We start from the raw sequence: 27295 nt of genomic DNA on the forward strand, positions 1-27295 counted from the left end.
CAAAGTACTGAACCACTAAGCCATGACAGCTTAGGATCAACATCCACTGTTAACATATATATACTAATAAATGTTAGATTAACCATTGCTAAGCAGGTCTGCAGTCAGCTGAGAATTTTCAAAAACAGCCAATCACAAAAAAGTGCGGGAAATGCACCATATTTAAGCTCCATAGGCGGGAATATTCACCATAACTGATTGTAGCTCCCATCTGCAGTTAGAATGTCTGGTGCTGGAGAGGGTACTCGCTTTAGATCGCAATGCTGGGGCATCGAGGAGTCAAGATACATGGTTTGGCTCCTAGTCCATTGGCATGAGACTCGACTCCTGCAGGGCCAGTTCCAAGGGACGGAGTATAAGGCAGAGGCTTGGAGCCGGTTGGCTCATGAACTCACCAGTGTCACAGGCATCCCTCGGACTGGTGATCAGGTCCATCACCACCATGCAGACCTGAAGAGATGGACCTTCTGAACCAATGGATCCAGGAGGTCCAACATATGCATGATGCCCCACTACTAAGTAGGTAGCCATGGAATGCAGTATGTAAGACATGCTAATATAGTCTAAATAATGGATAGGTATGTCTCAATATCCCTTCATTTACTTCACAGCTGCAGGTGTTCATGCTATGAATTAGCAAGCCTATACAAATAGGCTGCTAAGGCTGCGCCACCAGGCAGGTTAGTAATTATTCTGCATGTATTGTGACATGATATATGTGAGTGAGCATGACAAAAGCGTTGTAGCCCAATAATACAGCAATAAAATGTCCTGAATAAAACCTCTTCATGTACTGTTATATAAAAAAAGTCAGTAAGCCAGAAATAGAGTGTACTAACCCAGCAATCAAGGTAAAATAAGTCTGGAATACTATCTCTGCATGTACTGTCATAACATATAAGTGAGCAGGCCTGAAAAAGAGTGTTGCAACCTATCAATAAAGGTATAATATGTCCTGAATATGTCTTCCATATGCACTGTAATATCAAATAAAGGAGAGAGCCTGTAGAAAAGAGTGTTCAATGTAATTAATAAAGGTATAAAACTTGGAGTGTGTCAATGTCACTTACTTTGAAATGTTGTTGTACCCTTGCAAAAAATAAATAGTACTGTTGTATTAGGTGCTGTCAACCCACAGTTGTGCAGTCCCATAAGAAGTGGATGAAGGAAGTGGCAGTAGCTGTGAAACATATAACATTTATTCCCTGAAGAAATCATCTGCATGTACTGTTACATATCATAAGTCAGGTAGCCAGGAATAGAGTGTAGTAACCCATGAATAAAGCTAAAATATGTCTGGAATACTATCTCTGCATGCACTGTCATAGAAAATAAGTGAGTGAGCCTGAAAAACAGTGTTGTAACCTATCAATAAAGGTATAATATGTCCTGAATAGGTCTACTGTATGCACTATAATATCAAATAAAGGAGAGAGCCTGTAGAAAATATTTTTAATGTAAATAAGAAAGGTATAATACTTGGAGTGTGTTTGTGTCAGTTACTTAGAAATGTTGTTGTACCCTTGCATTAAAGAAATATTACTGTTGTATTAAGTGCTGACAACCCACAGTTCTGCAGTGTCATATAAAGTGGATGAAGGAAGTGCCAGTAGCTGTGAAGCATGTAACAGTCCTCAACAGTTGTTAAATGGCTGACATGCATAGGTAAATCTGGCACATGAGTAGCTTGTCAAGGTGTTCCCCAGAAATGTCAGTGTGCTACCTGAAATGTAGGGTTGTGTAGAAAATCAAGTGAAAATGTCACGTGAACACATCCAGATGTGCAGATACATAAATATATAAATAAAATACAAGTATGTAGCAGTAACATTTGCATCTTGGACAGTTACTATGTCAGATATAGGTCAGGTATATAATGAACTAGCCAAACCCATAACACAATCTAATGCATGTTGCCTAGTGTAATAATACATGTAGGGGATATACACCTGCAGTCAGTAGGAATGTAGTGTACAGTTAAAGTACTAATAAGATGTTAATGGAGGTTTCTTTTTACACCCTACTCCATGTGCATAAACAATGCAATTCCACACCTCAGTGGGTATGTCTAATCTCATAACATTTGTTGGGACATATGTCCTATTGTTATATAAAATCTGCATTTAATTTGATGCATGTCCCCTGTTAAAACACTACAATCTTGGTGGCCTGTTGCCACCAATCATCCCTGCATGCTGTTGTAATGTCCACTGTCATTCAATATATGCATGTGTTATGCTTGCTGTTCAACTGTTGTGACCCTGGTGTGTTGGATTAATGGGAATATTACTGCATGCTGTTACAACTAATTTGGAATGCTGTTGTCTATGTTGTAATTAAACACACCTAATCACAGAACGTATGGGAAGGCCGGTCCCAACGGACCCACCTGTCCCTCCTCAGCTGGCAATTGCACCTGGTACCAGCAGGTCCGGTGCCCGGCCTGGGCTACCCTCCTCCATTGGTCCTGTGCCACCTTCGGGTGGAAGCACTGCAGGGGATGGGGCTTGCCCCCCCTGCAAGCATGGGCGGAGAAGGACCTCCTGTCTCCCTCTGAAGGGTCCAGGTTGTGGTGCGTAGGGAGATCCAGTGTTTAGTCAAGGTGAGAGTGGCGTGACTCACGGGTGAGCCTGCCCCTGTTATGCAGCCCCCAGCACAGTGACCCTCGGGTCTGTGAAGGTTCAGTGGTGACTGCCCATGGGTGAGGATCTCAGTCCCACTGTTACCATCTGTGGGCTCATGGGCTTGCGATTTCCAAACATCCATCCCCATCAATTGTGTTCACCCACCCCATGTGTCATTCTCCGCCCCTGTATGCATCTTGTTTGTCTTGTCTGTTTACCTACCCAGCCTACCTCTGCAAATATACCTACTTCCTCTACCTCACTTTCCACTCTCACCTGAAAAAAAAAATAAAAAGTAAAAAAAGGGCAATCTGTACCCACAAAAAAATTACACCCATAGCTGCCCATTTTGCACACATGTACGCTGGACATGTAAACTGATAATTATAATTGGCAGTACAACATACTTCATTGTCCTCACCCCTCTCTCAGGGGTGGAAGGTTTCAAATTTCACTCCAAATTTGCAACATATGCACAACTGTTGCTGGTAAAGAAATGGGCAGCTATGGACCTTCCCTACACCCGTCCTACACATCCAGAGCTTGTTTTCCTACAGTCTTTCCCTCTTTGCGCCCCTTTTTCACCACTTTCCTATCTCCCCATTTTCTTTTCTTTCAAAGAAATTAGCACGGGGGTTAGTGGGAGTAAGCACTTTTAAGCAGTAGTAAGCGGGTTTAAGTGAGTGTGCACATGTGTGTGCTTAGCTAAGCATTGCTAAGCATCCCGCAAACCTGCTTACAACTGTTTAAAAGTGCCTTAGTCACTCTGAGTCAGGGCCCTTGTTCTGCTCAGCAGCAAAATAAAATACCTCTGTCAGTCTCGAACCACAGACCTTGGAAACATTTGACTGCATGAAGTACCACTAAGCCACAACAGATATACATGTTAGGGCTGCAAAAAATATATCATGCATTACGAGTGAATGTAAAGGAAAAATAGGAAGGCCATAACACAAAGCCTGTTCTGTGGATCTTTACCAGCAATTGTTGTGGAATTGCATTACATGAGTGTGATGTGAGAAGCAGCCAATCAAGCAGAAAATAATGTTACAGAGGCACTTTACAACCCCCACACACTATCATAGCAGGACAAACACTGGCATATCTGAGTAGGGCAGAGGCCATACCTCCAACTGTGTCAACTTTCCAGGGATGTCCCTGATTGTGAAACATATTTTAGCTGTGTCCCTCAGAATCCTTCAGAAAAGTACTGATGTCAGTCAGAAAGGTGGCCTATTACACAATGAATACTGACAATAATAACAGTAGACACCACTTGTACATCATGAAAGGAGTACTAATCCATATGCACTGCTTCACTGAAGTCTACACCTACTGTCCCTATTATGTGTAAGGTGTACCTCACTTTCAACTACCTATCCCTGACTCCATGCAAAGATGTATCTGAGTGTTCCATAGTCCTGGCAGAGGCACAAACACACAGGCATATAGGCTATACTGCTGTTACACACTCTGTAAATAGCTTTGGTAGGACCTCCACAAGCATACCCTTATGTAGGAGTACAACACAGAAATACCAATGGATGTAGCCATGTACTGGTAGCAACTGACTGTAACAATGCCATTGTACCAGTGCTGAAAACACCTGAGAGTTGCACAGACAAAGAATGACAGTGTAACCTCTGTCTACCATCTGGGTAGGTTCACAGTTGGGAACTATGCAGACAGACAACCTGCCCTGATAAACTCATAGGTACACACCAATCCTGCAAGTCCAGTAAGATAATATTCACACATTAATGCATAATGCTCTCTGTATGTAAGCATCCCCCCACAATTAAAAGATACACGTGTTAGGGTCTACCAAGTGTGTAGGTAGGCATACTCAGTACTGGAATTGTCCAGTTGTCCTGCGAACCCTGTGCTAATGTCAACACTAAAAAACACAAACCCTGCAGAAGTGAGTACATTAATATTCCAGTAAAACAGTTCACAAGCAGTTCATGTGCCAAGAGAATACGTCTCAATAACTACATTTGTATGGCAGTTAATTATATGAGTAGAAAATAAACTACATAGTCACATAAATGTTGTGTAAGCATTTGTAGTGGTGAGTAAAACTCTACACTGATAGCTCAGTACTGGAAGTGGCAACAGTCAGGTCTGCGTACAACATGTACATCACTGTCTACACATCTAGCTACATTTATAAGACAAATACCAACCTTCTGACTTACACAACAGTGTCCACAGCAAACAAGCATGGGCCCCACTCTGGAAATCTGAAAGGGCTATGCCTACATACCTTAACAATTTATAGCATTGGGTTGGTATAACAGTGAGTACTGCAATTACCACTCAGCAGGCTGTATGCATTTACCAAATGCTGGGCAACAATTGGTGCAGAGGGCATCACATGCACATGTGCAGATACCTATAAAAGCAGATTGTACTTGCTATCCCCACATGCAATCATTACATTGCACATTCAAGCCAGTTAACAGCTCCTAGCACGAAAGAAAAAAAAAATAGGTAACAAATTTATATACCTAAACAAAACTAAGGTTATCAATTAAGACAAAAAAAAAGCACAAAGCAAACAAAAGTAAGTCTCTGTACTTAATAAAAAAAAAACATCAAAACATACACAGACGGAGGGTTTGCTATCATCAAGTAGTGTGGTGTACTGGTAGTACTGTAACCGTACTGTACATTAATTGCAATGGATGGCAAATGTCTGTATGCATTAGCGTCATATACACCTCGTTTGGCTAGGTGGTGGATTGTGTCACAAACAGTGTATCATGTACTGTTGTATAGTCTTACATACTGTTTTCACTTTGTTGCTGTGCAGAACATGGTTTGGTATATAGTATGTGCCAGGCACTGTCAAGCAGTTGTGGGCTTAGCAGTCATATGTGGTATTAAAAGTGTTTATCTACTGACAGCCAATAGGTTGCTATATATGGCATTTCATTGCTGTCTGTACATTAGAATGTTGAGTGTGCCACATGACTTGCTCACAATTACTGTTTTATTGTCTTCCAGGGTAATGTCACGCAACAGGAAACCAGCTTATTCCCCTGAGGAGGTGGAAGTGATATCGGATGCACTCATCCACCATTATAACCTGCTGTTCTCAAGAACCTGCCAGGACCAGCATGGTCACACTGCACTGTGGCAGGATGTTGTCCGTCGGGTGAATGATGTAGGCATGTATAACTGGACTTATGAGCAGGTACGCCATCACTGCAATGATTTAATCAGACATGTCCGGCAGCATGCCTCCGATGTTCATAGACAACAGCTTGCCACAGGTGGTGGTGCTGCAACACATCCCCCCTCACCAGAGTGGAAGAGCTGCTCCTCAGTGTGGTGGCTCCTGGCCAACCAGTACAACACACCTGTGTCATCATGGAGGCCAGAGTCACCCAGCACAGCGATACTGGGCATGTAGGTAACATGGCATATCTGTAGATCACTGTTATCTCAAGTGTTATAATATGCATTAATCAGATGTGTACTGTGTATGCAGAATATGTGGAGCCTGGTGTCATGCAATACTGATAATTTGGGACATTATCTGTATGCCTGTGACTGTCACCTCATGTACTACTGTATAATTGCAAAGTCACAGCAGCAATGCCATAGTTGTTGACACTGACATACTGTCTCATATCCTTGCAGGTCCCTCTGGTGTGATAGCAAGACAGCAGACCCATGCTGGTGAGTGGGCTACAGTTAATATAGCATATAACATGTGCATGTCATAGGAGAGTTGTAAGGCATATACACATGTTAAACACCTACACATAGTGCATGCTCTGCATGTTCTCTGTGGGACTATGCACATCCCAATGACATGAGTAGATGACTCATACACATGCAACACACAGAGCATCACAAACAAGTGGGGTACACTGTAGTGGACATTGTATAGGCAGAGTCAATACACATGCACACAACATATACTACTTTGTGATATGCAGTATGTGTTAGTATGATACACATGGTGTATGTAGACACCTGCTGTAAGGTCATACTCCAGTATCCCATATGTCATCAACACAGCACACATACCATACCTGGGGGTAGAGGCCTATCATGGGCTGGTGTGACATGCGTCAACACACAACACAGTCATGTTAGGCAATGCTCCCTATTGAACACCTGACATGCCCATGTAACAACTGTCTGTGAACTGTTAAATGTAGCCTAAGTGGTGTAGGTCAGGTACAGCAAGGTAGTTGCTGGTGTGACATACATCAGTGGCCTTGAGTGACCACTTGATGCTGCCTGATGATGGCTCATGGTACTACACTACATCCAGTTACATTACCTACAGTACTACACATAGCATTCATTGTTATACATCTGACAGTTGTGTGCATCTGGCCATGGTTTGTATACCTATGAGTGATGGTGCACAGGACATTGGAAAGTGTTTCAGACTTGCAGTGCAATGTTGTGTCCATGTACACATTGTGTACCAGGGTGAGGCCAATCATTCAACAACACACATGCATCAACGACATGTATACTGTTAACAAGGACTCTCTACACTCACATTGCATGCTGTTGAGCAACACACATCCTACATGCTGACACGTGTGAAAGGACTCTTTGGCTTGTGATACTGTACTCCACAATCAACCACTAACGAATATGTTCCATATTGCTGTTGGTGTGTGTGTGTGTGTGTGTGTGTGTGTGTGTGTGTGTGTGTGTGTGTGTGTGTGTGTGAGTGAGTGTGTTAACTTGACTGAGTAGTGTATTAGTGTGCATGTGTGCATGTGTGTATGTGTTCATGTGTGCATGTGTGCATGTGTGCATGTGTGCATGTGTTTATGTGTGCATGTGTGCATGTGTGCATGTGTTCATGTGTGCATGTGTGCATGCGTGCATGTGAGCATGTGTGCATGTGTTCATGTGTTCATGTGTGCATGTGTGCATGTGTGTGAACATCCTGTACAGATGGTAAAGTGTGCTTCCTGTCTCCCTCTCACAGGTGCTGAGGTATTGTTGGATGGGTGCAGCAGGGAACCTGAGGTCACTGCCACAAATAGTGAACATGATGATACATGTGTTGCGGCACAGGCATGTTTGACAGGGTCTGTCGTTGGTCCACCAATCGACAGTACACAGCTTTCCACCCCATTTATGCGCACATATGTACTGCCATTACATCCCTCAACACCAATGGCCTTAGGTGAGGAACAGAATATGATAGGCATGGAACAGGAAAGTGTGGTATCTATGGCACATGCAACCCCACACAGCAACCATGCCCAGACACCCGGAATGGTACCACATAGGGATATGTCCAGGGGTTCTCATGGGAGCACCGCTGGTCATAATGCCCCTGGCAGACGTGCCCGCACAGGTCTCACAACCTCAGGTATGTTCCAGGCTGTGAAGCACAGGCACGTATGGAATGGTACACCCAGGGACTAAGGGCGCAGAGGGCTCATAACATCGTGATCATTGACAGTATCCGTGACCTTGCCGGTGCCATCCGCAATTACACCAATGTCATTGATAGACATTGGGGGGAGACACTAGATGTCCTCCGCAATGTTATGTCCATGTGCCAGGACAGTGCAGGATGGCTGGGACGTCGACATGGATGTATGCCAGCAACATCATCATCTGGCAGTTGTCGCGGATGACACACAAGTGCCAGCCACTCCCGTAGTGCAGTACCAGCCCCAGCAATGTTGTGGCTAGGCTGTCGGTAGACCATCTGAGATGACCACGTGCACGTGGCTCTGGCCAGTCCCAGCAGGGACATGGGTCCAGTCAACATCCCTATGCCTCTGACAATAGTACTCAGTCTGGCTTAGTACCCAATACCGTCCATGTCACCCCTGCCAGGCACAGGTACTGTGTCCATGGCCGGAGACAGTGATCTGTACAGCCTGGCAGGTACAGCCTGTGGCTGTCCCACAACCTCCCATATTTGGCAGCCACAAGGGGGTACTGTGTGCATGCAGACACACACACATACTACCAACACGTAGGGCTAACACATACACACACATATTACATCAACACTGACCCATACTGTACTGTTGTCCCTCACACACACACACACACACACACACACACACACGTTGATTGGATGGGTCATTGTCAGGCTCTGGAAAAACAATAACACACCTTGTGCATATGATGAAACTGTGCCACCTCCTGTCCTCTGTGACATTGATGCAGGAACAGGATAACATGGTGCTGATGCACAGGGTGACCTACTAGCAGTGTAGCAATGTTAGCATGTTGTGAACAGTAAAGTGTAATGATATCCTTGTAGGTATATCTGAGCAGGCATGATGCATCACAGCAATGATTATCAATTTAGTATTGTTTACACCAGTGTTAATTCCAAACATGGATTGTACACACATGTGCCAGTTGGCTGATGTGTGTGGTACTGGCAGCATGTGTTGGTGAGTGGATGTTACGTGTGTGATGTGTGCAGTACAGATTTTAAGGTGAATATTTGTGAACATGGTGGAGGTGCACTGTTTGCATGTATGTGCATGGTGGGCACATGGGAAGGGTGACATGCCCTGTATTACACAGTGTTAATACTTCATATTTCCTATTGGTGTCCAGTATGCATGTCACTACACATATGTCACAACTTGGGTACACATGTGTGCATGACATGGTATGACACTATGCTGTGGGTGATACTGTTAATATTGGTCATTGGTTAGCATTCTGGTAGTGTACATAACCTCAACAGCCTGATTTTAACCAATCGTTAGATGATGTCTTGACAACTGACACACAGCTGTAGGATACACAGTAGCATTAGAATCATTCCGGTATTGTACTATACCAGTTACCAGTGGTATTGACCACCAGACATTTCTGTGACCACTCCTGTTTGGCATGTGTCTGTCCTAGGTACAAGCAGACACACTAGGGATATGTATGTCTACATCTGGTGATGCATACAGTGGCCTACAATGCATTCCCCGGATTAGACACTTATCCTCCACAAGGGTATCATACAGACAGATACCTGTTGACAAACCCATGTTGTGAAGCTATGAGCCAACAATAGCATAGTCATCCACATTTACTACACATAGTATCCTGACAGTACCACATTGGTAGTAGCACACAACATGTAGCAGGGGTACTGATGTGTACAAACAGCCACATGTGATTTCATCTGTCCTTTGATATCCACATTCCCAAAGGTATGCTGATGTCCCTCAGTGTATCACATAAGCAATAAGGGATCTGTATGCATATCCATGGAGTTGTTGTATACCTACAATGAATGGCCATTATTGACAGACTGTGTTGTGTTTGAACATGTCTGAAATATGCCACAGGCAAACACCCTCACTCACACTATTCTATGGCAACTGTCATGTGTGTGTGTGAGACACAGATGACCTAGGGACCAGCACTACAGTGGCTGGACTTGTCACATACATACATATGTGACCTATGGTCCTGGAAGCAGCAGCAACAACTGTCAATTGTAACAGATGTAGTCATGTTGAAAGCAGGCTTCACACCTATGAAGTGAATGAGGTCACATGTACATATATGTCTTGGCCACACAATTACCAATTTAGGTCACATGCACATATGTGTATTTGCCACACAGATACCTGAAGTGTGCAATGCACATACTGTTGTTTTACTGATATGTCATACAGTAGTAAAAGCAAAACCCACAACACATTGCTTAACAGTGTCACACACACACACACACACACACACACACACACACACACACACACACACACACACACACACACACACTCAGCAATTGCAGGGTTCAAACCCCTACCCATGTTATGATACTAGACAGATATGCATTACCATGATGCGCCATATGCTTTACTGGGAGTTTTTTTTTCCACTGCTGTATTTGTGGGATACTGACATCATCAAACCAGACAAAGGGGAATTCACCTCTTTTAATGTGTTTTCACAGTCTCCAAAAAGGCCACTCCCCTTATAGGATTAGACACACACACAACAATTGTAGGATTCAAACCCCTAGCTAGCTATGTTATGATACTAGAAAGGAACGCATTACTATGAAGTGCTATACGCTTTACTGAGTGTTTTCATTTCCACTGCTGTATTTGTGGGATACTGACATAATCAGACTTGGCAAAGAGGAAATCACCTCTTCTAATGTGTTTAACCATTCTCCAAAAAGGCCACTACTCTCAAAGGAAATCTCTCACACACACACTCAGCATTTGCAGGATTCAAACCCCTACCTAATTATGTTATGACACTAGGGAAGATATGCATTAACACAATGCACTATATGCTTTACTGGGAGCCTTTATTTCCAAAGCTGTATTTGTGGGATACTGACATCACACTTGACAAAGAGGAATTCACCTATTTTGTTGTGTTTTCACAGTCTACAAAAAGGTCACTCCTCTCAAAGGGAATCACACACACATGCATACACACTCAGCATTTTCAGGATTCAAGCCCCTACCTAGCTATGTTATGACATTAGGGAAATATGCATTAACATGACACTCTATATGCTTTACTGGGAGCATTCATTTCCAAAGCTGTATTTGTGGGATACTGACATCATCACACTTGGCAAAGAGGAGTTCATCTCTTTTAATGTGTTGTCACAGTCTACAAAAAGGCCACTCCTCCCAAAGGGGATCATACCCACAAAGACACATACACACTGATACTCAGCAATTGCAGGATTCAAACCCCTACCTAACTATGTTCTGATACTATGGAGATACGCATTAACACGACGCGCTATGTGCTTTACTGGGTGCATGTATTTCCAAAGCTGTATTTGTGGGATACTGACATCATCACACTTGGCAAAGAGGAACTCACCTCTTCTGCTGTGTTTTCACAGTCTCCAAAAAGGCATCTCCTCTTAAAGGGAATCGCACACACATTCCCAGGATTCAAACCCCTACCTATCTACATTATGACACTGGGGAAATACTCATTAACACAACACGCTATATGCTTTACTGAAAGTATTTGTTCCCAAAGCTATATTTGTGGGATACAGACATCATCACACTTGGCAAAGAGGAATTCACCTCTTTTGTTGTGTTTTCACAGTCTCCAAAATGGCCACTCCTCCCAAAGGGGATCACACACACATGCACACTCAGCAGGAGTCAAAGCCCTATCTAACTATGTTATGACACTAGGAAGATACGCATTAACATGACGTGCTATATGCTTTACTGGGTGTTTTCATTTCAACTGCTGTATTTGTGGGATACTGACACCATCAGACCTGGCAAAGAGGAGTTCATCTCTTTTAATGTGCTGTCACAGTCTACTCCTTCCAAAGGGGATCACACGCACACACACACACACACTCAGCAATTACAAGATTCAAACCCCAACCTATGTTATGATACTAGGGAGATACGCATTAACATGACGCGCTATATGCTTTACTGGGTGTTTTCATTTCCACTGCTGTATTTGTGGGATACTGACACCATCAGACCAGGCAAAGAGGAGTTCACCTCTTTTAATGTGTTGTCACAGTCTACAAAAAGGCCACTCCTCCCAATGGTGATCACACACACAGACACACACACACACACACACACACACACACACACACACACACACACACTCAGCAATTGCAGAATTCTAACCCCTACCTAACTATGTTATGACACTAGGGAGATACACATTAATACAATGCACTATATGCTTTACTGGGTGCTTTCATTTCCACAGCTGTATTTGTGGGATACTGACATCATCAAACTTGGCAAAGAGGAGTTCACCTCTTTTAATGTGTTGTCACAGTCTACAAAAAGGACACTACTTCCAAAGGGAATCATACACACTGCAATTGCAGGATTCAAATCCCTACCTAACTATGTTATGATACTAGAGAGATACGCATTAACACAATGTGCTATATGCTTTACTGGGTGGCTTCTATTCTCCTGCTATATTTGTAGGATGCTGACATCATCAGACTGGACCCGGTAATGTGTGTGCACTTTGTTTTATGCAATCTCAGGAATGAACCATGTGGGTCAGCAGGTGTGAACAGCTTGAACAGGACTCCACAATTCTTAGCTTGAGTGATCTATCTGTGGACAAATTGCCATTCCTTCACATGACAATACATATTTATGCACAGATTGTTGGTTTTGTGGCTACAACATGTGTCTGTGATGTTGATAAAGGGCTATTCAAAGTCTATGTGGGACGTGTGTAGCTCCTTTCAGTGATGTATGTTCCGGGTGGCTGTCTTGAAAAAATCTAGCAGGTTTGGGGAACCTGATCTGCTCATTAACATACCACAGTTGGTTGGGCTGTGTGTTTGTTGGATTACAATAGCTCTGTTTCTGACTGCAGTCATGATGGACTCCATGGCCTAGCAGTTCAGACTTCATAGGCTTATAGGACTATAGTTCCCATGGTCTGTTGTGCACCAACACTTGTGGGGTGTGCCATATGTTGCTGTAACACATTCAACAGTGTAAGATCCTGTAGAGAGGGTGAGGCTCAACAGACTGTTCAGGTGCAGGGTCTGTTTGTTCTGTTGTTCACTTATGACACATACGGAGAAACAATGTTATCCAAGTGATGGCATTCATTTGGCTTTGGGAGGAGCAGTTTACACATTCTACATGTGATATCTCCTGGTATGATGATAGGGCCTTTTGTCACTGGGAGGTGGGTATGTATGCATGGGCCTGTCTGACAGGATGCCGGCATTGTCAGTCAGGTACAGTTGACCCTGACTCAGGACATATATGACTGTACATTGCTATTTCTGACATAGCTGAAGGAGGTGTCATGGTTCTGTCTGTACTCCTTTGCAGATAATCTTTCCAAAACAATGACAAACCTGACCACTAAACCCCTGTTATACTCTTTTACACACTTAATACACTACTGATCCTTTGTGATCAGTCAACAGAGTATGTCATCATAATTTCCTGGCATGTCCAAAGGTCGGTTTCGTGTGTACTCTCCAGTCCAGCTGGTGCATATTGGAATTTTGACGCAATGTTACAACTGCCTTATGTGCACAGACAACCCTGTCCTCCTACCAACAAACTCAGATATATGTGAAAGATGCAACTGTATAGACAAACAGGAGGCTGAGCTCTTCCAAGCTGTGACTGGCACAGTCTATCAACTGGTGAAGGTAACCACACACACCTCAAATCCAGTCTCACATGGACCTGTGATGACAGCAAACCAAATACATTAACACACAAACACATACTCGGAGGCTCTAAATATACTCTGCCTAAGCAGCAGAGACATCCAAAGCAGACACCAAAACAACTGCTAACCCACAATTATACACACATATCACATAGTTCACAAAGTCAGTGTGCCACACAGTCACTGCCCTTAGGCCTAAACAACACACCTAATACACTTGCAATAGGTGACTCTTATTGTCGTTCATACTGACGTCCCACTCACCAGGCTGAACAAGGAGAAGGTCACTTTGTGCTGTCTGTTGGGTGCCAGGATCTGCCACATAACACATGCACTCAGGTCACTCCAAAGCAAGTACAAATATGGCTCCATCATTGACCATGCTGGTGTGTAAACCTTCAGACGTTCCTCCCTGGACTACATAACAAGAGACATAGAGGAGCTCTCTGATCATGTAGCCCAGGCCAGTATGACCCTGACCTTGTGTAGCATCTTACCCTCACCGAGAATGATGTCACAGTATACAGACAAACTGATCAGTTTTAACAGTTGGCTAATATATTGGTGTCATTCAAAAGGGATCCAGTGTCTATCAGCCTGGGATTACATGCTCGACATGCCATGTAGCTTCCCTATGGATGCCATGCACCTGTCACCCTTAGGCTTTCAAATAGTAGCCAAGGCTCTTGCCACCCCCATAGTGGCTGTTTTAAGCGAGGGTCTGAAGGCAAAACCATCTCCATAGACATTACAGGGTGAAGGAAACGGAGATTAATACTGCTGAACAACAGATGTCTAACCCTCAGAATGCATGCACTCAGGACTCACAGCAGTATGGAGACTGTCGATATATGTGCAGTAACAGACACCTGGTTCAGGTTCCCAAAAGCACACCAGCACTACCAGGTTTTACTTCATACCATGGTTTTCGGACACAAGACTCAGACCGGCCAACAACAATAGGGGGAGTATCCATATACATCAAACATACACACACCTCCGGGTTGGTAGCACTGCACAAAGCATCGGAGAACGTACATGTGCAACTAACAGTGGCCCAAACTGCATTTCAGTTTGTAGACTGCTACAGACCACACTCCCAAACTTGGGAACAACACTCGGTATTCCTGGGAACACTGGGGAATATGAAGGTCTCTCCAAACACCATTATATTGGGTGACATCAAATATACAAACATTGACTGGGAATACTACTCAAGCACCAACACCCTCGCACAACAGTTGCTCAGATTCATAGACTCAAATGCTATGGCAGAACTGGTCACCACAGGGGGGTAAAACATGTGGAACGTGATTATCACTAACATGGGTACTCTATGTTCACACCAGAGGTATACCCCCTCATTGTTAAGGTCAGACCACACATTTATCTCACTGGACATGCATATCCCATCCACACCCCCATCCTAGGTGATCTCAGTGAAGTACTTCTCATAAGCAAACGTCACACTTCTACAAACCGAGGTAGTATCCGTCAAAGACCCTGAGACAGTGTTAATTATGGCTCAGACCACTTAATCCTTTACAAATCCATTCTATGGATGACTACTGGAATGCATGCATCGTGCTATCCCAGATAACTACAAGACTCACTCCTCCAAAGGCAGGGGACCTGTCTGGTGGACCACAGCCATTAATAAGCTATACAATGACAGGAGGAGGCTACTACATGATAGAGCACAATCCCAACAAGGAAGGCATCTCTGATCAGTACTATGGAATAGCTACGATCACTTGTTGATTCATCTAAGGGCCACTTCTAAGGGACACTTGCAACAGACACAAAGGACAATCACAAGGCCTTCTTTAGTTATGTCAGGGACCTGGGTGGGAACTCACAGATATGCTGTGAGTTACTGCATAATGACAAAATATACAGTGAACCCACTGACATTGCAAACATCCTGGCAAACAGGTTCAGTGGAAATGTTTCCCCCCCCATCCCCCCTACGGTGCAAATGTCCATACCGACAGGGTGTAGCCTCCCTGACATCACAGATGAACAGGTGAGTGCTGCCCTCTCCATAGCAGGCAACACAGCATCAATGGGACCAGACGGTGTCTCGGCCTGCGGCTTACATGAGATTCATAACGAACTTAACACTCACATTATGTCACTGTTCAATATCAGAGTTACTACAGGATATTTACCCAAGGAATGGCATACAGCAACAGTGCTCACGCTCCACAGAGGTGGTGCCACAAGGGACCCTGGACAATATTGCACTATAAGCCTAACTATCCTGGTCTGCTAAGCTATGGAGCATATCGTCATGGAACACATACACATACACATAGACATCGTGAACCTACAGACACTGGATCCTACACAATTCGGTTTTGTTGTGGGCAGATATTGCCTCTTTAACCTGTTCAACATCTTTAAACAGTTAACAGGTCCATAGACGTACAGAGGGTTGTCCACACAGCCTACCTGGAGCTCACACAACAGTTCAACACAAATCCCCACTCGGCCATTATACATAAGCTCAACGGCTTCAATATCTACACATATGTCACAAGATGGATTGCTAACTGGATCATGGATAGCACCCACATGATCAGTATTGTAGGTGCCATGTCTGACTATACACCAGTTACACGTGGCATCCCACAGAGATCAGTCCTGGGACCTCTCTTGTTCGGTATATATTTCTCAGTCATACAGGCAAACACAGGAGGAATATGGCTGACCATGTTCACAGATGACTGCAAACTGTGTGCCATAATCAACTCCCCAGCTGGCACAAGCATCCTCAAAAAGGGTCTCACACAGATGGATAACTGGTGCCTGAGCCATGGCCTACAGCTACCTTCCATTACATGCATAGTCATTCCCTTTGGTAATAACAACGTGCACACACATTACTACATAGATGATGATACATCATGTATGGTGTGTGTGATTTGTGATTTGGGGACATGAATAGTTAGTACTCTCACTTTTGACAATCACATTGTCAATGTTGCTGGACACACCTTCTATATAGCCTACCTTATCCCATAGGGTTTCACATCTAGATCAAGTGGGGTCATTGTGCCCCTATAGTCATCAGGCCCATGCTTGGATATAATGCCCCATTTCGGATGTACCTTACCCAACACCTGCAGCAACTGTAATGTCCACAAATGTACCTACCCAAGTAGATCTAGGGACTCACACAGATGGTATGCACAGTTTGGCTATGGTGAACCCAGCTCTCCTCAGTCGCTTACTGCCTACTCGGATGTGATCTGTGCCTGTTGTTTAAAGCCATGTCCATCACAGCATTAATGGACAGGCTCCACCTCAGGATATCAAAGTCCCTTACAGCTACATGCTCCAGGGATGGGAACATCAGCACTGATATTAATAGGACATGCTGGAGGGGAAGATTCCCATCCCAGAGGCTCCACTCACTCTGGAATGAGATCACAGTCCCACATATGCAGAGACCCCCACTGATGACCTACAGGTGACATCTTGACAAGTGGATGGGTGATTGTATGTTTAGCCCTGGGATATGTTCTGGGTCCCTGCTAGACAGAGGCACAATAAAATGAACATATGTGGGATATCTTGTGTGACCTACTATTCACAGGCACAGTCTACTAATCTAGCAGGGATGCGAAAGACAAACACACTCTGGCTAGGCTTATACATGCCCTAGGGCAGATAGCCTAGTATCAACCTCTGAACCTATGATAATGTTCGGGATGCACATTGTTCATTGATGGTACTGATTGCAGGTTTTGTTTCTTCTTTGCTTTCCCACTTTCTATGAACAACCTAAGTATCTGCATAACATATTTGATTATGACAGGGTTCCACTATATTATATATGTGTCTGTTGTCATATAACTGTGTGCACAATGCGGATTGGTGAATAGTGCGAGGTTCCTGGGTTAACACATGCAACTGACGGATATGTGTGGCCCACTGCTGTACTTAGACATGCCCTAAGTGTGTGAGCATGCCCAGTTCGGCCTATCAGTGTTTTGTTGCCTGACATTTGTCTAATTTATTCAAGTGTGTGAGCATGCCCAGTGTGACCTTGTAGTATGTTGCTGTCTGAGGTCCACTACATTTGTTGATGTGTGTGAACATTACCAATATTAACATTTATACTATATGTGTGTTGAATATCAGGTTCTATTCTTACTGCAGGCCTCACCTTTGTGTCTTAACTCGACAGGGATTACGCTATGCCTGCAAAGTTTCCATGAGATACTTTGCATAGACTTATCAACATTTCTTCATACAAGCTAACCACTGACATACTGTGATGGTTTAGTGGTTCTTTACTTTGACTATAGTGCACAGTATCCTGGGTTCAAGGACTGTCACTGTTTCATACTGGGCAGAACAGACTGCTTCAGGAACAGTGAAGAAAATATGACTATGTTTACCTGCTTTTGCTGAACTATGCCCACATCTGACCAAACTTGCACAACATTGCTCAGTGTTAACCAACATTGCTGAACAGTGCCCAATATTGCCCAACATTGCCTGATGTTGTGCTACTTAGTGTGTGCAATTTTGTTTACATATACTAAATAGTGGTGTGAGCTGTTTATCACTGCTTTATATTGCTTAACACATGACAATCATGCCTCAGGTGGTGCTGCAGGGCTGCTTATGTCGGATGCACATTTTACACTTCCTATACATGTTTGTTAACAGGTAGTGTCAAGTTAGGCATCCCTTTTACAATATGTGCGAGTCGGAGAGAGGTATCATTTCCAGGGTTCCTACTGAGCCAGCGTATATGCTATGCGTTGCCTCTTTGCCAAGGCCAAAGCATACTGGGCATGCCTCCTTCTGCCTACTGGGGCAGGCTCAGGTTATTCCTCCTCTGAGTCACGCTCTGCCTGTGATGGCCTTGGCAATGGTGGGGGGGGGCTGTTGTGCCCGGCCCTATGCTGCTCCTGCTGCAGCTGTTTTAGCAGGATCATATTGTGTAGCATAGCACATACCATGATTATTTGGGTACATGTAGTTGGTGAGTACTGCAAGGCTCCACAAGATGTGTCCAGGCACCAGAACCATGACTTGAGCAGCCCAAACACATGCTCGATTACATTTTGTGTTTGTGCGTGTGCCTCATTATGGCATTCCTGTTCAGGTGTGTGTGCATTTCTGATGGGTGTCATCAGCCACGGCTCAAGTGCATATCCAGCATCCCCACTAGGTGACAATGAGGGATGTCCCCATTGACAAATGTTTGGTACAGCTGTGTCATATGCCAGATATGGGAGTCATGGTAGCTTCCAGGGCAGCCAGCACACACATTCATTATTATGCCCTGGGCATCACACACGACCTGGCAGTCGATAGAGGGGTAACCCTTGCAGTTATAGTAGTCCCTACCCTGCTCACTAGCTGGTGCTTTGATGCGAATGTGCGTGCAGTCTATTGCACCCATTACCTCAGGGTATTCCTCTATTTGCTGGAAGAGACACATATTGCTGGCCAACACCTCACAAGAATTGGGGAAATATACATGATCACCGACATGTGCTGACATGGCATTCAGGAACTGGTGCAGTACCCTGGATGCTGATGCCTGTGAAATCCTCATCATATCATCAGTTGGTCTCTGGAAGGTACCTGTTGCTAGTATTCTTAGGCCAACACATACCTTGGTTTCCTCTGGGATTGGTTCCCCTCTGTTGGTTCTGTGTGTGAGGCGTGGCCTGCACAGCTCAACAATTTGCTGCATGAGGTCTCTGTCCACTCTATAGCACTCCACTATCTCCAACTCATGTAGTCCCTGGTAGGTTACCCTGGGCCTGTACACTCTTCTCTGTCTCCTCACTGTGGGTTGCTCAGCAGCATTTGCATTGTCACCCCCCTCAGCAAGTTGCATATGTCGTCTTATAACAGCAATGGCAGCCCCTAACATTTCTTTGTCTCAGTAAAGCTTTTTCAGTTTTCACTTCTATTACCTTACTGCAGTGTTGCAGTCTCTCTGAGAAAAACATAGTGGAAAGTTGTTTGCTGAGTTTTAAGTGCTGGGCTGGGCTGGGCTAGTGTACTTCCTGTGTAATTACCTGATTCTGATTGTTTTCACCTGCTAGCTCTGTTAGTCCTCCCTGTTTAACTTCCTACTATTTGTTGTGCTTCCTTTTCCCTTTCTGTTTCCTCAGGGGGCAACGCCGCGCAAACAAGTGCAAACACGCACACACAAGCTCACACTCGCACACACATGCTTACATGGGCTACAACTTGCTTATTCTTGCTAACACGCACACACACAGGTGCAAACACGCTTACATGGGTTTCAACATCCTTACACTTGCTTACTCTGGTTTAAACATGCACACAGGCGCACACGCGTGTACACAGGCTGACTCGGTTTTACAGGCGCACACACATGCGCATACACGTTGCAGGCATTTCTACAAGAAACGTTGGTGTTGATCATGGCATACACCTTCAATTTCTTGCCTTTAGCTAGGGTACCTGTTGACACACCTCTTTCAGTGATTAGTATTTGACAGCAGACACATGCCACTCTACTCCAATGAGCTTCACTTCTTTCAGACATACCCCCCTTATGATGTCACTTATCTTCTACTCTGTTACCCCTTATCCTACTCCTACATTCCACTGACTATGCTCTTTTGCTATGTAAACTTGGGATTCACTATCCTTACCCTCATTTGCATAGGATTGCCTACTAATGCTTGGTTACATCTCTTAGACTGAGCTTCCCCCGTTAGCAACCTCTACTCTGTAGCCATGTTGTCTTTGGACTGCCATTCCCTTGCATTCTATATTAGGGATTACTGTAAAATCCACATTTGTGGATTTTAATTATTGGTTTTCTGGTTTTTAGAGTGCAGCGAGTTGGCGCGGCGCTCCGCTATGCTTAAACATCGGCGATCGGGATAAAAAAATATTTTATTTTAATTTTGCATCGGTGGACATTGACAATGGCCGTATTTTTGGCAATTGACATGCTTCCTCGACTGGATGCATCCTTTTTTGGGAGCTGTCACAGCTCCGTTTTGCTATCTGCAGAACCGTACTCAGTTGTCAACCGAGTACAGTTCTGCAAATAACACTACTCTTACTCGAACAGGTTAGGGTTTCCTGAATCGCACATTTACCTCATTTGCATACCTTTCAGCAGCAAATGAGGTAATTTGCATAACCTAGCCCTGTCCGTGTAAGAGGAGTTTTAGGAGATCTCTTGCACGCCCCTGCCGGCTGTTCCTGGTTCGCTTGGTAGACATGTTGGCTGCATGGAGTCTTACTCTACTTTTAGACTCCGTGCAAGCCTTCATGAATCTGGCCCCTAGAGTTTTTGGTAGCCAAATGTTCAAAAAAGTTATAATGTTATTACCTTCTATGCCTTCTGGTAGTCCAAAGATCCTTATGTTATTACATCAAGATCTGTTTTTCAAATCATCTAATTTAGACTGGAGTTGAGTATTTTGTTTGAGTGGAAATTCAATATTCATTTCTCCTTCTTTAATTCTACTGTCCATGTCATTGAGAGTGTCCTCTATACCTGAAATCTTTGTTTTTTGCTGTTGTAAGTCATCATGTAATATATCCATTTGTTTGGTAGTTTTTTTCTTTTAAGTTGTTTATTTTAGAATCAGTTCTGTCTATTTTAGTTGTCATTTCCTGCATGTTTAGTAGTAATGCCTGAAGTTCTTTCTTAAGGGTAGAATCCTGGTTGTTAGTTTTACTGTAGCTCATTCTGAGGAGTTGAGATGAGTGAGAAACTTCCAGGAAGATTTCTGACAGGAAAATCAGTCATGTTTTCTTTCTTTTTTGGATATTATTGTAGAAAATGATATTCCAAATGATTTTATGAAGAAATAAATTCCATTAGACAGGTTTTGATGGTAAATTTCCCTATTTATGATGTCTTGGTGGAGCTACAGAAATCTGCTGTTATCCTGTGTTCATCGTTGGCCATGCCCTCAGGTTTCTTGTGAGAACCTCTGCATATGATGATTATGTGTTGAGTGCATGGTTTGCGAAGGAGGTATAGTATATGAGATGATAACCTGTTCAGTGTTACTGTTGGGTGTGTGCAGGAGCAATGATTTGAGATTTAGTGTAGATACATCTTTCATAAATTGTACTTGGGTTATTTAGGAGTAGAGGGTTGTCACTGTACATGAAACAGTTGCTACACTGCCTCAGGATACCCATGTCAATCAGGCTGGTATAAGAAATGGAGGGAAAATGACATCCATAATGCTGGGTTAAATCCTGTTTTTACAGTGGGGAGAGAAAATGAAGGGGTATGGTGTAACTGGCTGCTCTAAGCAAGATCTATTCTAATGGGGTGATCTATAAAGGGTCTATACTAGTGGGGGGGGTTCTCTAAATGATATGAAGCTATTGTAGATTTGGTGGTGATTGGACTGCTTAAGGGAAAAAAAAGTGCAGCTGAGGTGCTCTGTGAGCAGTGAAGTGCAATTTAAGGACTTCTTGGCCAGATCACAGGCAGCTAATATAGCAAACGTTTTTGCACCTATAACCACTAATTTGCAGTATCTTTGAATATCCCTCAGGTACAGTGATCTCACAGTTAGCAAATATAGGCAGCAGAGGATGGGCACATAAATGTGCAAGAAGGTATCAGTCTCTGCAAAAACATTCAAAAGGTATAACAGTGAAGTTTACATTTCACTGCTTTTCTATTTGAATCATGGTTTATATTTCAAATTGCTGAGAGTTGCATTAAGCTTCTGAAGTTGCTGTCTTCAGTACGATCCATGCCTATATTTTCCTTACTGATCTTAAGTATTTGTAATGGGAACTTCTAAATGTCTTACAGGAGCAAATCAAGGATAAAATTTAAACTGAAGTAGGTTTGAAGTGACAGTGGTAATGTTTTAATGGCCTTAGGGCACATAATTTGTCATTTAATGCAGGATATAAAATACTGGCAGGTATAGATAGCCTGCATGTTCTAATTCTTACAGCTGAAAGACTGCAGGCAAAGTTCATTCAGTGCCACTCTTGATAAAAATGATTACTACTTGGAAGCAATAGTTTTACCTTTTGAAACACAGCTGCTGGGAAAGAGGTCTGAAATTTGTAATTGAGATTTGCTATCCTTAGGGTTAGCACATCAAATCTACATGTTCTGCTAGCTGGGCAATGAGCTGATAACAGAAACAAGGTGATTTCTATGGTAATTCTGAGTAAATTAAAGCAAGTTTTATTTGCCCTTAGCATTAATTGGTTTAAACAGGTTCTGGTCAATTATAAGACTTCTTTAAAGTACAATAAATACTTCATTACAGCTGCAGTCTCTTCTAAATCTTCAGGCATTACAGGATCACAATAATTGCTTATTTGTTTCCAGCAGAATGTAGGAAATCAAAACCTATGAACTGTAAAGTAAAACTACAGCAAATTTGCAACTATTAATTGTGACAAAAAATCTAGAAATCTAAGAAGGAAAATGGACGCTAGACATATTATATTGGGTTCTCTATTTCCTTGAACAAGCCTATAATGTTATTTGAAAAGATGCAAGCATATAAACCAAATTAGCATGCTTTCTTTGAATATATTTTTTTTCCTCAAAACACATACATGGATATTGTTAATCAAGAGAAGACAGCAATGCTAAGCAGAATATTCTGAAATACCTTTAACATATAAGTATTTACAACAGTTATACCATCACATTCTTCGTTTAACTGTTTTATTATATAGCTATAGGCACTCTTTATCAGATAAGAACAGTGTGATATATTTATTAAAACCTCTTCTTCTTCTTCTTTTGGCTTTTTCCCGGTTAGGGCTCGCCACAGTGGATCACCTGTCTGCTCATGATTGGCAGTGGAGTTTTACAGTGTCGAGTTGCCAGCCCAGTGCCCAACCTTCCATGGAAGGCACACACATGCATGCAGTTACACCTAGGACCAGTTTAGAGTGTCCAATTCACCTACTGCATGTCTTTGGGATGAAGGAGAAAACCGGAGCACCTGGAGGAAACCCACGCCACCACAGGGAGGACATGCAGACTCTGCACAGAAGGCACCCCAACCTATGTTGTGCAAAGCATGGACATTGCCAATTACTTTTTTTGTCTTCATTTATTTCTTTTAAAGCATTTTTAAATATTTGTGATGAATGTATAATTAAAATTAAGCAAATATCCCCTGTCCCACCAGAAGGCACTTCTGGTTTTCATTTGGATACTAAATTCAAGGATGCTTTGTTATTTACATTTACAGTAGATATATACTTGATTATTTTTCTGTAAACATTGTATTATAGAAATGTACAAAATTACTTTTTCAAGATTATTAAATTAATGTTATAATTTTATATAATTTAGAAGGTATAGAATGATGACTGTATAACATTGCCTTTGATTGTTAGAACTGCAGAAATGTAAAACAGACTGGAAGAATCATGATATTGTAATCATCATACTTGGCATTATGGGAGTGAATCAGCTTTGATGTGTTATTTCTAAAACAACCTTGGCAGCTACATGCTAGAAGTTCATAAATATGCTATATTATATTTCAGATATTTATATTTTATCAGAATAAAGAATGCATTTTTTATTTTGTGAATTGCAAATTGTTTCATAAATATTATGACCCACTCCGAAGCCTGAGGCAAAAAAAACCTCACTTCCATCTGTTTTAAGCTGCTCTGGATGGAGACTAGACCAAAGGGGCTATCAGGCAGCTATGGAGAACGTTTATTTTCTTTATCCCTACCACCAGCCCTTAGGGTTTGCTTCACTTCTGGAGAGGTTGGAAAGTTTCAGTTTGCCCTAGACATCTCCAGTGGCAACTCCTACAGCCTGGATATGTGGGAACATCTATAACCTAGATATGTGGAAACTCATAAAGCCTGGATATGTGTGGGAACTCCTACAGCCTGGATATGTAGAAACTCCTACAGCCTGGATATGTGGAAACTCGTACAGCCTGGATATGTGGGAACTCCTACAACCTGGATATCTGGAAATGACTACAGCTTGGATATGTGGGAAATCCTTCAGCCTGGATATGTGGGAACTCCTATAGCCTGGACATGTGGAAACTCATACAACCTGGATATGTGTGGTAACTCCTCCAGCCTGGATATGTGGGAACTCCTCCAGCACATAATAGGAACCCACCCTCGAGTTGATATATATACATTCCTGGCATATGGGAGTTGCAGGGGGGCTTAACATCCACCACACCTGTAAAAATACTTTTGCAGGATGTTTGCCAAAGGCAGTTCCAGCAAAAATTTTCTGATGTATTTACGTTCACCAAAACTGCCTTTGGCAACTGAGAACGAATCCATAAGAATATGTGGTTGCTTAAAAATAATGGCAAATGACTTCTTGCATGATGTGGTTGCAGCCATATGTTTACTTAAGAAAATGAATTAATTATTCTTCAAAGACAATTAAGAGATGTGTGTAAGAGTTTAATCTTAGAAACAGACTGTAATCCATATCACTAGTGCTTCATTAGAATCCTACCTCAAAGATGGCTTGAATGTTTAAAAGACAACAAAATCACAAGTTACATAAAATAACCTAAAGTTAATCTCTACTCCAAGAGGAAACTCATAACCAATGGGAACCAAACTTGGGGACTCCAGCTGCAAAGGAAACCACTTTATAACCAAAGTGACAAAATATGTAAATCAAAATGCAGTAAACTTTGGTCCAAGAGGAACCCTTACAACCAGAGTCAGTCTTCTCCTCATGAAGAATGGCAGGAAGTGGCAATCTGCTCACAGGGACCCACTTCTAAAATGTTTAACACAATTTTGACTCCAACACTTGCACCTTCTTATCCTGTCTTTTTGCCATGAAGAGTCAAACCTAGTCCTGTCCTTCAAACACATCACAAAATTCAACTTCTCCACTGCTAGTCAGATAAACAAATACATATCCCCTTACTCAAAAATAAGATAGAATCTAATAATAACCTCAGAATTGCAGATAGTAATCCACATTATTTTACAATGTATTTCTTATCTGTTTCTTTCACTGCCCTTCTATTCCAAAATTATATTCCTGATCTGTAATATGATCCACCCACCCTATCATTCAGCTCAGCAGGTTCATTCTTTTGCCTCATGAGTCATGTCTCAGTCCAGAAGTGGTGCATCTAATCTTCCAGTGCTGGGGCTATCCTTGCTGTACCCTTTTTACCTGCCCAACAAACACTAAGTGCATCAATTACTATACCCTGATTCCCCCAAGGGGCAGCCTAAATTAGATTCTCTGGTCAGACAGTGGCCAGCTGGGCTCCTTTATACCTTCCTTCCTCTTCCCTAGATATCCAAGTTTATCCAGAAAGCAATGAAATGCAAAGCCATGATAATCGGCATCAATCCATACTGGCTCAAGCAATTCTAGTTCCTTCTCAGGCCTCACATCAGAGATCCCCCTGGCAATTTATCCCCAAGAAGGATTGTCTCTCTCAATCTTTGAGCTCAACTCACCTGGATCTTTTCAACCTCAGACTAACCAAATGGTATCTCCAGTTCGAATAATGGTCATAAAGCCTTCACTTGTCTCAAGAGGTAGTTCATATTCTCTTTACCCTCTAGAAGGCTTATACTCAGAGGGTTTACAAGAGCAAATGGGCATATTTTGGTACTTGGGTGCCTGATCAGGAGATAAATGGTTTCTGTGCATCCATTAAACAGGTGCTTCTGCTCCTTTTAGAAATCCCTCCATGTTCCAGCTATTGAACTATTAAAGTACAGCTAAATGCAATCTCTAATTTTCCCCAAGAATGTGATTCTCATTCATTAGCCTCTCACAGGTCTTGCATGGCCTTTCTCAGGGGTATTTTTTGCTTCTTTCTCCAATCAGGAAATCAGTCCCTCCATGTGATCTCAGTTTTATGTAGGAGGCGTAACAAAGGTCTGTTTGAATCAGCATCTACCACCAGCTTAACATTCTTATCATGGAAAACCTTATTCCTTCTGGCAATAGCATCAGCCAGGAGAATTTCTGAGTTGAATACACTGCCAGCTTCTCCACTGTTTTTTTCCAGTTTTTCACAAAGACAGGGTCTCTTTATGTACACGTCCTTTCTCCTTAAGGTTGCTTCTCAAAATCAGTTTGTCCAGTCCTGGATTTCTCGCCCCAGTTAATGTAGGAGTGAATGGTTGGAAGGAGAATTTGACTTTGCCTTAGTCTTTTGATATAAATAATGCTGTTTCAAACTCTAGTAATTTGATTAATGGATTATTTGTCATTTAGGAGGAACGTATTTCCATTGGTCATAACAGATATTCGAGTAACAATCTTCCAGCTGGTGTTGATCCACTTAAGGGTTCATTATATGATGTTAGAGATAACAGCGGCATTGCTGGTAAGCATATGACTTTTGACATTGCTGAATGGGGTAATAAGAGCTTCTATGTAAGAAATTAACTTAGATCAAGGGAGGTCATAGTCCCATCAATGTCAAACCCAGATTTGATGAATCACCTCAAAAAAAAAAGATCCGTCAGAGCCACAAGGGCGGGGAGACTTAAAAACCTCACGGCTATTAATA

This window comes from Protopterus annectens, chromosome 17.part0 (genome assembly GCF_019279795.1).
Source record: "Protopterus annectens isolate FY-2018-M chromosome 17.part0, PAN1.0, whole genome shotgun sequence".
Lineage (NCBI taxonomy): Eukaryota > Metazoa > Chordata > Ceratodontiformes > Protopteridae > Protopterus > Protopterus annectens.